The 14,407-nt window shown below is 36.9% G+C and overlaps 1 protein-coding gene across 10 annotated transcripts in view; it reads left to right on the forward strand.

Annotated features, from left to right (window-relative positions):
* LOC114648396 (pumilio homolog 2-like) overlaps window positions 1–14,407 on the forward strand; it is a 195,043-nt gene that overhangs the window by 9,295 nt on the left and 171,341 nt on the right. For 6 of the 10 annotated variants that reach the window (XM_051924969.1, XM_051924968.1, XM_051924970.1 and 3 more), the window contains exon 1: window positions 2,890–2,959. The exons of 1 other annotated variant lie outside the window; for it this stretch is intronic. The gene's annotated coding sequence lies outside the window, so the exon portion shown is untranslated. Of the gene's footprint in view, window positions 1–2,814; window positions 2,960–14,407 lie in introns of those variants that run through there. 3 more of the 10 variants (XR_007934481.1, XM_051924974.1, XM_051924972.1) reach the window with 2 other exon arrangements.

Raw genomic sequence — 14,407 nt, forward strand, 5'->3', positions numbered from 1 at the left:
GTCTCATTAAGCAGATGGAAAATAACTAATAATTTTGATTTTATTTTTATTATAATGCTTTAAAATCCCCACTTTAACAAGCCTCATGTCAGGCAACAAGCTGTATTATACATTTAGACTTACCATGCATGCTGCTGGTTTAACACCTAATGCCTAGAACAGTGAGATTAAATTGAAAATATTCAGACCACCTTTTATTACAGTATTGCAACTGTTTGATATTTTGATACCCTTGAGTCCAAATGTGCGGACACTGTTTTTTCTGTGTACTGTGGTATTAATTGTACCCTGCCACTGCACACTGTGCAGCAGACTCCTCCAAAAAAATAAAACCAGTCCACCTTCGACCAGCATGCTCTTTTACTTTATTCACTATTCTTAAACTGTTGTGGTCTTACTAACTGGCTGGCCAGTTTTCTTGATCCTTGTCAGGACAGCGAGGCATAAAAGCAGCCACAAAGAGGGGTGTAAATCTTTAGAAGGCACAGTTGGCAGTATTGCCTCGCTTCATCATTATTACATTTTTTTTTTTTTTTTTACTTGCTTGTGAGACTGCAAAGCATGATGCGCTTATGACAATGTTTGTAGTGCAGGACCCCGGCTGTATTGTAACATGGCTTGCTAGTGAGTGAACAAGTGTGAGGAATGGGAAGCAGTGCTATGGTGGAGCCAAGGTAGAATGCACTTTTTGTGAGAGTACAGGACTTGTCTTTAGGAAGAGTTGAGCAAACTGGTTTTTAGGGGATAAGGTTGTGCTTTTGCCCCAAACAGGCTGTGCAGTTTATACTTGGGCATTGGTAGTGGACTAAAAACAAGATTGTGGTGCAAGCTGTTTGGGATTTTAATGGCTCTTATTTTTAAACAGTTGCCCAGGTACCACTAGGATTTTTTTTGGGATGTTGGTGACTACTGCAGCCATTACCATAATAGTAAAGTATAAAAAAGCATGTACAAATGTACATGTAATGCCCAGAATCATCAACCTTGGTTAGAATATATTTGAATATTTACTTTTTTTAGTTTGAATATTCAAACCTTATTTTTTTTCTAATTTGACAGCCCTAGTACACAATGTTAACTTCTGATGCTGAGCAAACTGGCTTGCAAATTCCTGTGCATACCAGCCACAAGCTTTGCCATCAGTGAGACTGTTTAGTGCTGGGGGAAATGTAATCACTTGTCAGCGTTCATGACTGAAGCCAGTAAAGATTAACATGCTGGTTTACTTGACAAAAAATGTGTAAAGACCGTAGTGAGAAGTAGTAGAGATTTCGTCAGAGAAACAAGTATTGTGTAAGGCTTCTGTTGTGTAGATCTTGATTTAAGATCTTGTTTATTCTGCACTATATCTTATAGTGGGCAGCCTTTGTGAAAAAAAAGTTCAAAGGTTAAATTCCTAGTTATCTGCACCTAAATGTTTTATTTAAATGTTCAATGTTTAGATATTTTGTGCAATATTTGTATTAAATTTCTGTTATTATTTTTATGATCACTTTTTGATAACTGTGGATTGTCAATTTATAAGCTAAATTGCTGAATATCAGTAAATATTGTTCTATTGATTACAGATTAGTGTAATATTTAGATGCTGCTCCTGAGCCACAGTCACTTTGTGATAACTGTTCTTTGTTTGCTTGTTCTTGGCAATTAAAAAAAAAAGTAATAAAAACGTCATCCTTCCATTAGAATATAAAGCAGTTGATACTTGAGATGGTATCTCATGTGGGTAATGCTCCATCATGTTTTAAATTAATTACACAGTGAATATTGAAGTGAAGTTTTGACTTTAAAAAATTTTACTCTCCAGGCAAATTGCAGTATCTGTCAAAAAATCACAATTAGATATTTTCCACAAATCATTCAGCCCTAATACATGTGACATTTTTTTAATCAACTTTGACAAAAACAATGAGAGAGAGAGCATCTGTTTATGCAGTCAATTCAGTTCTTTTACAAAACCTATATGGGTTGCACTAACATACAGCCAATGAACTATGTTCAAATACAATTTTTTTGTAATCAAAAGAATGCAGGCAAAAGGTAACGCTGCATATAGTCTAAGGATTTATGTTCATTATCTGTGATGTAGCTGCTTTTGGTAATTTGATTAACAATGTGTGGTATTCAGTGAGTGGTTTGAGTATTTTGAGTATGGGCATTGGGTCTACTGGATCTGCATACTGTTTCAAAAGCTTGATATGTATAATGTGCTTGTTCTCATTTGAGTAATACAGATCTGAACAGAAGTCCAGAAGTGAACTAATGCATGTTTGTGATTTGCTTTGATAAGTTTGTTTTTGATTATGGCAGTGATATGCTGTGTGTTATCTTCTATCATAATACTATAGTACAGGCTATACCCAAAATAGTTTGCAATCTGTTTATTTTCTAGTCTAATGGTCAACTTATTTATGCTTTTCTATTTGGTATTGGTTAGACAGTGTTCAGTTATCAACTTTTGTGCTGTTTGTGTTTTAGAAACAAAGATCAGTGTTCTGTTTCTTGCTTTACTTTTTTTTGTTTTTTTCTTTTCAGATTTTTTTCGTGGAATGAGCCTTCCATGTGTCATATTAGGCATGAATGAAGTGATCTGGCAGGAGACCGCGAATGATGCATGCAAATGGCTCTCAGGATACTAGTGATGTCAGCATGGCTGGAGTTCCAACTGGTAGTGTTGTATTGTGCAGGTAGTGGGCCTGGCCCCAGCCCTGGGTCTGGCCCTAGCCCTGGAACAGGTGTTACATCTCTTTCACAAGCACTAGGTGGAGATTCAAAGTTTACATCTCTGCCTCCAACCTGCAGTGACAAATATACCAGGAATGCAACCAGCTCTTAGTGGTCGCTCCCAGGATGATGCAACTGTGGGGCTACTTCTTCCAGAGGCAGGCTGGAGAGCAACTTAGGTGGCTACAGCAACAAACATCGCTGGCCAACGGGAGATACCATTCATGTAGATCAGGTAGTCTAATAATTTGAAAACTTGCTACTTCATGAATAGGTGAAGGATAACAATTTCTCAGTATTGCACTTTTTAGGAATTTTGTGGCTTTATTTATTCAAAGTGAAGTCAGTAAGTCACATTTCATAGAGTCAAAGCTCGATACCCTAAAGCCAAATATATTTTACTTGGATAAGGATATATATATATAATTTTTTTTTTTTTCCAGAATTTTTTTTATTCTTCTTGCAGCTAAAATGGCACAGCTTTTTGAAGTTCAGTATCTGTTTGTATATAGTGTAATCTTAGAATTTGATATTAAGGTATTTATATCTCAATCTAAATCATGATACATTAACTGCCATTTAACAAAAATGGTTGGTTAGGAATATTGTATCATAGTTTGTAATTTTGTGCTTTAATTACTAGTTAATGTTATGTATATTCGTACTATCAAATTAGCCAAAAAGTAAGGCTTGAATATTCAAGATTAAAAATACTATTAAAAATATTAACATATATTAATAATATATAATGAATATATTAAAATATATGTGAACATAAGTTAACAACTGTTTGTTGGTCTTGCATGTATGCTTGTATGTGTGTGTGTGTGGTTTTTTTTTTTTTATTTTTTTTTATATAATTCTTTATGTAACAGAGGCAACAGCAAGAGCAAAAGCTTACCCATTCTAAGCAGGAAAAATTATAATGGTAATTGTTTTGGAAAATGTAAGCGATGAAAATCTCACAAAGGTTGCCCCATATAAAATGGAAGCATCTGCACAGCCATTTTGTATTGGGCTATAAAAACATGCATGAAAAAGAACTTGAATCCTATGATGAGCAACTTGTGCTGGCACTGTATTTCATAATGTTATTCAGTAGTACTAGGGTGTTGTACCATGTTAGCCATTATGAATGTAGAGAAAAGCCAAGCAAAAATTACACCCTTTATTGGCTAACTAAAAAGATTACAATATGCAAGCTTTCAAGGCAACTCAGGCCCCTTCTTCAGGCAAGATTTTGCACTCATTCACTGGTGAGTACTGCTAACTAACACTTGGAAACAGTCCTTTACATAAAATGTGATTCTCTGTGCATACAAAAAAAAAAAAAAGAAGCTAACCGGGTACACATAGCACTACCCTCCAAATGCACATATAAAGCCCAGACAAAATTCGGTATTTGGTTAAACACGCTAACAGCAGTCATTTTATTTTCCTCCAGCTAAGCAGTTTTGTGGTGTTTGCTGCCAAAAGATGGGAGGTCACTGTCCATCCTTTTATAATGTATAAACTGAAGCACTTTGTTTCTCACGAGTGAAGTAATTCGAACATACTAAATGTTTTATTTCTATGATCTTTACGTATTTAGTTTTCGCTATAATTTTTACTTAGCAGATATTTTATTCTCTACAACTTAAACATTTTGTAAAATGAAGTCAGTATTTAACAAGAAACTGCTAAGCTAAACTAGTGATAAAGAGCAAAATTTTAAAGCATATCACAGAGGCATAGGATATTGTCATTAAATAACAAATGCAAAGTACAGATTTTAAAAACCAGAGTTTGGTAGTATATGATGACAGTTAAGCGCTGCAAACAGGACCCAGTCGTCAAAACCTATGTCTACACTTGGGTTTTAAATGAAAATGATATCTGTCCACACTAGCTTTGTCACATTTTTTATGAAAATATCTCCATCCACACTTAAATGAAGAAAACACTTATGAGGTAGACATTCGCCTACACTGGGCATGTGCTAATCGGTGGAAAAATCCTTGATGGGATTTATCAGAAAACTGTAGCAGCCAGTAAATTGTCTTTTGTGCATGCGTGCAAACATTCAAACTGTACAGAATGCAAATTAGATCCAGACAAATAAGCAACATATCAAGTAACATGGAAAGCAACTTCTCTAGGTGTGTTATATTAGAATATGATTTTCTCCATTCTTCCGTGAAGGGTGACCAATTCAGGGAATGAACACTGTAACGTCCGATGACCCAATCAAGCAAGGGCTACTTCATAAGCAAGACCAAATGAGAGTATGATCAGAGTTTCTGTTTTCAGAAGTTTACGTTTTCAACCATCTGCATTGCATTGATGAGCCAGTGTTTTTAGAAGTATGTGGATCTGGAGAGCATTTCAAAAGTCTCCATTTTTAGAGGTTTGCAATGTCTAGGTAGTGTGGATGAAAGGTGAAAATGTAGACTAATTTCTGAGTTTTTTAAACAAAAATGTTGTAGTGTGGACATTGCCAAAAAGTAACAGAAGGGATTCAACTAAGTGGGGCTCTTTTCTACTTTGCGAATGCAGTAAAAATGTCCTAAAGGTGGCCAGAATATTTTTTAATTACACCTCATTATATTTAGGTATTTTGTATCAAACTAGCAGCCTCTTAGGACTAAGACTCTATATGGCAACAACATGTTGGCTGAAGTAGTCAAGTGCATTGATGGACACTGAAAAGCTTTTTAAAGTTTTTATAATAATAAAGGAAAATTAGCGTAATGACATTTATTTTCTGTTTGCATTAATTAGAGCACCTTAGCATACAACAATATTAAAGGATCTGGGGTTTAAGTGTAGATGGGAGAAGAAATGTGGTAAAAAGTCAGCTCTTGGTACACCTGTAGATACAAAAAAAAAAAAGGCAGTGGGTTAGGAAAAACTATCTTAAACTATGTTGTGAAGGGTGTTGCTGTAACTTTTCTTCATTAAGATAACAAGTTAACCATTCAAAATTAGAAAAGGGCTGATAGTGGAATTGATGTGCAAAATCAGATCAGGGAATGGAGCAACCAAGCTTGGGCATGTCCTTTCTGTCCCATTTTTGGGAATTGTTAACTAAATTCTAATGTTGATATGTTGGAATTGGTGTGTCCTTTTTATTACTGTACTGTTGGGTCTGTTGGCCTAGTTTTGCTTCTGTGTCTCGACATTTTAGTGCTCTTGAATACTGAATGCTTGCACATTTTGGTTCACTTTTTCTTGGGGTGAAAGTGTAGTTGTTCACTGATTTCGTTTGGTGAATTTTGACTCCTTTTGGGCTTGGAAATAAAAGAAGCAGTTTTTAACCAGATTTTTTATGTATTAGGGTGGTACTTTTCACATCCTTCTAATGCCTTTTTATGGGCTGGTAATATACAGTTAATGTTAGTGACAATATTGTCAGATTAGATGGGGTGAGTCTCTGTTTTAATATTCAGGTATAGGTGTGCAAAACAGACCTATTAAATGAGTCCTTTTTGTATTGTGGGCTTTTTTACTTTGTCATATACGAAGTATAGGGAAAGTATTGGAATCCTCTAAAAATTCCTTTTCAAATCGTTTTAGACCCTCCCTGAGTCCAAAAGTAAAATTTTTGGAATTATGTCTGTGCTTCTGTCTCTCTGTGTGTGTATGGTGTATGTGTGTGCGCGCTTGTATGTAAACACAATAACTTGAGAACGCTTTCACTTAGGTCAACCAAATTTTGCATACAACTATTAGGTACCAAAACGTAGATTTCTGTCAACTTTTGGGCAAATTTCTGCTAACTGGAAGTTGTTACTTTACTTTTTGTTCATGCAACTGCAGAGTCCGATTTATTCACTTTACTTTTATAATAATTGTTCAATATATTATTGTTTTGGTTTGTTGTTGATGGTTTCTTTAATGTACATAATACAAAAAATATAATCATGTCTTGCGGTTTACTCCTCAAATATCCATCCCCATATCTGAGTATACAAGTAAGTCTAGGGGAGATCACTCCTTATTTTTTTTTTATAAAGGAAGCCAGCATAAATGAACAAGAGAATAATGGACTTTAGTGTTTGGGTAGCAGAGTACATACCTGTTGATAGTTCATTCAGAAGAGCATTATAAAGTCTCAAGTGTATTGTTTCAGAAAAATTAAAAATGTATTTAGTTCTAGTATACTTCTGAAGAGAATTATTTTTTTATTCAAATGAATTCTGGGTAGCTTACTCTTGAGATCAATGTTTGGTGTGTGAGCCCGCTTGCAGTAGTTTTGTGTTGATATGACTGCTAATATATGCTGTCTGTAAGGTGATATGATCTCCTGACATCATCTACAAATGGGAATCGCTGCTGAAATGTATAACAGTGAATACAGTTGTGTAATTAGCATATGTATGATGACATGTATGGTGACAGAGTAGCCAAGCTGTGCAACTAGCATGGCAAACCCCTGCGAAGCAGATGTCGTTGTCATCATCATGATGTGGTAAATGGGAAATCCGGCACTTTGAATTATAAAAATCGCTGTTTGCAAAAATCTGGGCATAAACTGTTGAGAAAAACGGACTAATCAAAAGCAAAAGTAGGCCTAAGACTATGTCGGGCATTGTTTTTTCAATACATAAAGTATTAAAACCATGATTTTGCAGCCAGACGATTAAGTTGAGTAGTACCTTAGAACATACTAGACGAGAACAGGCCATTCGGCCCAAGCAGTCCTATCTACCCAGTTCTTCTAACTAGTTTTGAAAGTCTCTAACATCTTACTGTCTACCACACTACTTGGTAGCTTATTCAAAGATCAACTGTACTAATTCCCTTCACAATTTTAAACACTTCAATCGTGTCACCTCTTAATCATGTTTTGCTTAAACAGAAAAGGCCCAACTCTTTTAATCTTTCTTCATAATTCATACCCTTTAGCCCTGGAATCACCATAGTCACTCTTGCTTGGACCTTTTCTAGTGCTGCTATGTCCTTTTTTGTAGCCTGGAGACCAAAACTGCACACAGTTTTAAGGCCTTGCCAGTGCATTATAAAAGCTTGACCATCTCTACTTATGTAAGGGAAATAATAGCTTTTTTTTATAACAATTGATTTGTTAAGCCTAAGATCACAGTTACACTAAGAACATCACAGTTCTATCAAAAATAGTCTTGTGGCAACATTCCACAAAAATTAACATATCTTAAATCATTATGCAAACTCGACTTTCCACCCTATTTCAGAAAGCTAGGTTAAAAAAGTTGTGAGAGAATTACTTATGTATTATGTACATAAATAGTGGCAGAAATTTGGCTAATTTAGAAGAATATTAATCACTTTTTGCCAGATAATGAAAGGATTTTTTTCTAGCTCTAAATGATAAGACCCTGCATTCCCATTCCTTTTGTGTTGTCAAAAGATGTTTTTTTGCAATGCAGTTATTTATTTATTGGTGTCATCTCTCCAAAATGGGAAAGTGATGTATGCCACCCACACATAAACATTTCTAAAGCTGACACTGATTTGAAACATTAAAAACCTTCTGTTATCATAAAACAAATGTAAGTGGTACTCTTCATCCATTTTTTGCCTGTTTAATCCAATTCACTTGTGCTGGGTAGTCTGAGCTGATTCTGGCAACATTAGGCAATAGACCATGACAATTGATAAACAACTATATCAGTCTTGTGCAGGATGCACTGTGAATTTTCTTTTCACTTTTATTATGTATACAGTGGTGTGAAAAACTATTTGCCCCCTTCCTGATTTCTTATTCTTTTGCATGTTTGTCACACAAAATGTTTCTGATCATCAAACACATTTAACCATTAGTCAAATATAACACAAGTAAACACAAAATGCAGTTTTTAAATGGTGGTTTTTATTATTTAGGGAAGGAAAAAAAATCCAAACCTACATGGCCCTGTGTGAAAAAGTAATTGCCCCCTTGTTAAAAAATAACCTAACTGTGGTGTATCACACCTGAGTTCAATTTCCGTAGCCACCCCCCAGGCACTGATTACTGCCACAACCTGTCTTCAAATCAAGAAATCACTTAAATAGGAGCTGCCTGACACAGAGAAGTAGACCAAAAGCACCCTCAAAAGCTAGACATCATGCAAGATCCAAAGAAATTCAGGAACAAATGAGAACAGAAGTAATTGAGATCTATCAGTCTGGTAAAGGTTATAAAGCCATTTCTAAAGCTTTGTGGGACTCCAGCGAACCACAGTGAGAGCATTATCCACAAATGGCAAAAACATGGAACAGTGGTGAACCTTCCCAGGAGTGGCGCGGCCGACCAAAATTACCCCAAGAGCGCAGAGACGACTCATCCGAGAGGTCACAAAAGACCCCAGGACAACGTCTAAAGAACTACAGGCCTCACTTGCCTCAATTAAGGTCAGTGTTCACGACTCCACCATAAGAAAGAGACTGGGCAAAAACGGCCTGCATGGCAGATGTCCAAGACGCAAACCACTGTTAAGCAAAAAGAACATTAGGGCTCGTCTCAATTTTGCTAAGAAACATCTCAATGATTGCCAAGACTTTTGGGAAAATACCTTGTGGACTGATGAGACAAAAGTTGAACTTTTTGAAGGCAAATGTCCCGTTACATCTGGCGTAAAAGGAACACAGCATTTCAGAAAAAGAACATCATACCAACAGTAAAATATGGTGGTGGTAGTGTGATGGTCTGGGGTTGTTTTGCTGCTTCAGGACCTGGAAGGCTTGCTGTGATAGATGGAGCCATGAATTCTACTGTCTACCAAAAAAATCCTGAAGGAGAATGTCCGGCCATCTGTTCGTCAACTCAAGCTGAAGCGATCTTGGGTGCTGCAACAGGACAATGACCCAAAACACACCAGCAAATCCACTCTGAATGGCTGAAGAAAAACAAAATGAAGACTTTGGAGTGGCCTAGTCAAAGTCCTGACCTGAATCCAATTGAGATGCTATGGCATGACCTTAAAAAGGCGGTTCATGCTAGAAAACCCTCAAATAAAGCTGAATTACAACAATTTGCAAAGATGAGTGGGCCAAAATTCCTCCAGAGCGCTGTAAAAGACTCATTGCAAGTTATCGCAAACGCTTGATTGCAGTTATTGCTGCTAAGGGTGGCCCAACCAGTTATTAGGTTCAGGGGGCAATTACTTTTTCACACAGGGCCATGTAGGTTTGGATTTTTTTTTCTCCCTAAATAATAAAAAACCACCATTTACAAAATGCAGTTTTGTGTTTACTTGTGTTATATTTGACTAATGGTTAAATGTGTTTGATGATCAGAAACATTTTGTGTGACAAACATGCAAAAGAATAAGAAATCAGGAAGGGGGCAAATAGTTTTTTCACACCACTGTATGCTATACAGTAATCCCCTCGCTATATCGCGCTTCGCCTTTCGCGGCTTCACTCCATCGCCGGATTTTATATGTAAAGCATATTTAAATATATATCGCGGATTTTTTTGCTGCTTCGCGGGTTTCTGCGGACAATGGGTCTTTTAATTTCTGGTACATGCTTCCTCAGTTGGTTTGCCCAGTTGATTTCATACAAGGGACGCTATTGGCAGATGGCTGAGAAGCTACCCAGCTTACTTTTCTCTTTCTCTTGCGCTGACTTTCTCTGACCCTGACGTAGGGGGATTGAGCAGGGGGGCTGTTCGCACACCTAGACGAAACGGACGCTCGTCTAAAAATGCTGAAAGATTTTCTTCACGTTGCTATCTTTTGTGCAGCTGCACGGTGCTTCGCATACTTAAAAGCTCGAAGGGCACGTATTGATTTTTGCTTGAAAAACAAACTCTGTCTCTCCTCTATCTCTCTCTCTCTCTCTCTTTGTCTGCTCCTGATGGAGGGGGTGTGAGCTGCCGCCTTCAACAGCTTTGTGCCGCGGTGCTTCGCATACTTAAGCCAAACAGCCCTGTTGATTTGTTTGCCAGAGATTGTTTTCTCTATCTATGTGACATTCTGTGCTCCTGACACGCACTCCTTTGAAAAGGGAAGATATGTTTGCATTCTTTTAATTGTGAGACGGAACTGTCATCTCTGTCTTGTCATGGAGCACAGTTTAAACTTTTGAAAAAGAGACAAATGTTTGTTTGCTTGCAGTGTTTGAATAACGTTCCTGTCTCTCTACAACCTCCTGTGTTTCTGCGCAAATCTGTGACCCAAGCATGACAATATAAAAATAACCATATAAACATATGGTTTCTACTTCGCGGATTTTCTTATTTCGTGGGTGGCTCTGGAACGCAACCCCCGCGATGGAGGAGGGATTACTGTAATTCATTATTTGAGCTGGCTTTGCCTGATGTAAATTGATATGTTGACTTTCCAGAATGAGCATCCTCCTATTATCAGAAGCTTTCCTTTCCATTTTCAAGTGGAGTTTCAAGCAAGGAAGGCAAAATGTGACAGTCATTTCATATAGAGCATGCTTTTATCAGAATTTGCCTGTCACTGAAAGTAGGGGATGAATGTGTTGACCAAGAAATCAAACTAGAGAAATAAGGAGAAGCAATTTGAAGGCAGATTTAAAAGTAATACTGGTAAAAGATGATTTAGGAATATTTGGCACAGTGTCCCTCAGGGTATTAGGGGGTATTTAACCCAGTTACATTAATTGATTTGAATCCTGCTGTGTGTTTCAATTTGTTCTTTCTTCCCTGTTTTACGGTTGTGCTGCTAATCTTCAAAGTACACATTTGGCCCTGGACTGTAATGAGCCATGAGTGAAACCATGTCTAATTTGAGTAGTAGTATATTCTTAATTGTGCAAATGATTAATCAATTAATCAATTTGATTTAGGCTTTCCCCAGACCAACATTCTAAATTAGTTGCTTCCTGCACGGTGCTTCGCATACTTAAAAGATCAAACAGCACGTATTGATTTTTGATTGTTTGCTTTTTCTCTTTCTCTTGCTCTGACATTCTCTGCTCCTCACGGAGGGGGTGTGAGCAGGGGGGCTGTTCGCACCCCTAGACGATAAGGACGCTCGTCTAAAAATGCTTAAAGATTATCTTCAAATTGCTCCCTTCCATACAGCTGCTTTGTCAAGCAACATGCTTCCCGCACGGTGCTTCGCATACTTCAAAGCTCAAACGGCACGTATTGATTTTTGATTGTTTGTTTTTCTCTGTCTCTCTCACTCTCTCTGACATTCTCTGCTCCCGACGGAGGGGGTGTGAGCAGAGGGGCTGTTTGCACATTGGCTTAGAGGATATGGACGCTCCTCTAAAAAATGCTGAAAGACTACCTTTGCATTGCTCCCTTCCTTACAGCTGCTTTGTCCGGCGGTGCTTCGCATACTTAAAAGCCAAACAGCCCTATTGATTTTTGATTGTTTGCTTTTTTTTCTTCTCTCTAACATTCTCTGCACCTGACGCGCACTCCTTTGAAGAGGAAGATATATTTGCATTCTTTTAATTGTGAGACGGAACAGTCATCTCTGTCTTGTCATGGAGCACAGTTTAAACTTTTGAAAAAGAGAAATGTTTGTTTGCAGTGTCTGAATAAAGTTCCTGTCTCTCTACAACCTCCTGTGTTTCTGTGCAAATCTGTGACCCAAGCATAACAATATAAAAATAACCATATAAACATGGTTTCTACTTCGCGGATTTTCACCTTTCGCAGGGGGTTCTGGAAGATACAGTGTTCTGTGCAGTGCAGAACACTGTATCATCCACACTATGAGGCATTTTTATATGCGTTTTGTATCATATAATATTGTGCTGGAGTAATTTGTCTATTTTCAGTCACAGATACAATGCAGAAAATAAGTATTGAATGTGTCAATGTTTTCTCAGTAAATATATTTCTAATGGGGCTATTGACATGAAACTTGCATCAGATGTCGGTAACAACCCAAGTAATCCACACATAGAAAGAAATCAAAACAAATAAGTCCATAAATTACATGTAATAAATGACACAGGGGAAAAAGTATTGAACACATGAAGAAAAGGAGGTGTAAAAAGTCATGGAAAGTCAAGAAACCAATTGAAATCTGTCAGGGGGCAGGATTGCTTTCTAAATACTATCAGTGCAAATTAATATCCGCTGGTTTAATCCTAATTGATGGCCTATAAAAAGGTTTTTTCATTACCAAGGTGTCACACAACAAGCATCTCATGACCACTCTCCACGAGTGGTCTTTGGCTCTTGGACAACTCTTCTGATTATTCTTTCGACTCCTCTGTCAGAAATCTTGCGAGGAGCACCTGGTCGTGGACAGTTTATCGTGAAATGATGTTGTTTCTATTTAAGGATTATGGCCCCAACGGTTACTCACTGGAACATTCCGAAGTTTAGAAGTATGTCTATAGCCAATGCCATCAGTATGTTTTGCAACAATAAGGTTGAGAAGGTCTTGAGAGAGATCTTTGCTTTTACCCCTCATGAGGTGCTTCTTGTCTGACACATTGGTAATGAAAACCTGTTTATAGGCCATCAATTAGGACTAAGCCAGCTGATATTAATTTGCACTGTTAGAGGTCAGGATTGATTTCTAAATACTGACAGATTTCATCTGGTTTCTTGGCTTTCCATGCCTTTTTCCACCTCCTTTTCTTCATATGTGCGATACTTTTTACCTGTGTCATTTCACTTTATTACATAATTTATGGACTTATTTCTTTTGATTTCTTTGTATGTGTGGATTACTTGAATTGTTACTGATATCAACAATTCTGATACTGATATGGAAATTTCATGTCACTAGCCCTATTAGAAATATATTTACTGAGATAAACATTGATGCGTTCCATACTTGTTTTCCTCCTTTGTAAGTGCAGTACCGACTTTCTTGATTCTACTAATAATGTTAAAAAAAAAAAAAAAAAAGTTTGTATCATTACATTTTCAGAACTTTAGTACTGAATTAGTGCCAAAGTATTGGTTTTTATGATATCCTTAGCCAGCAGTACATACAGGTGAATGCATATCATGCACATCTTTATAAAAACAAAGGTTAGTAGGACAAAGCACGTGTTTGGTTTGCATCAGGACATACCTAACTATCCTCTCATGCCCTTAAAGTCTGTAAATTTGATAACTTTTCTTTATTTTTCTTCATTTCAACAAAAAATAAGCCATCCTACAGAAGCCATGTTTTAAAAGTAGGTTCTAATTAATTTATGATGGTAATTAGAGTCGGGTATTGTAGTTCATGGGTATATATGTTGATGAACAGAAAGTGTTGCCATCTTTATATAAATCTAGAGCTTCTTTCACTTAATTATTAGTCATTCAGGTTAATGGTGACACATTGCCAAGGGTAAAAGACATCTGCAGTGGTTTCAGAGAGCTAATTGCTGCTGTTCTTCACCCTGAGAGAGGTTATATGGACATTTACAAGTGATCAGAAGTCCATCATTCTATAGTTTTTTTTTTTTTTTTTTTTTTGGTTAATTACAAATGGAGAATACATTCTCAGGACTGTCCGCACATTTGAGCAAAGGTCATACTGTGGAATGATCTGAAAATTCCCAAAGAGCTCAAATGCTACATCTACCTGTAGACATCTAAAGACCTTTAACATGGTATTTTACTAGAATTGGTTGATTCTGATATTGACTCTGATCTTTTGTCTTTATCCTGTAATTGTTTTTTTTCAATTATATCTGCCTACGGAAGAGCCAGAAAGCCGTATGTTTTATGTTAGTTTTTTTTACAGTTGAACTGCAGATCACCAGTGTTAACATATTCATGTTTTTATTATCAAAAGTGACC

This window comes from Erpetoichthys calabaricus, chromosome 3 (genome assembly GCF_900747795.2).
Source record: "Erpetoichthys calabaricus chromosome 3, fErpCal1.3, whole genome shotgun sequence".
NCBI classification, from domain to species: Eukaryota; Metazoa; Chordata; class Cladistia; order Polypteriformes; family Polypteridae; genus Erpetoichthys; species Erpetoichthys calabaricus.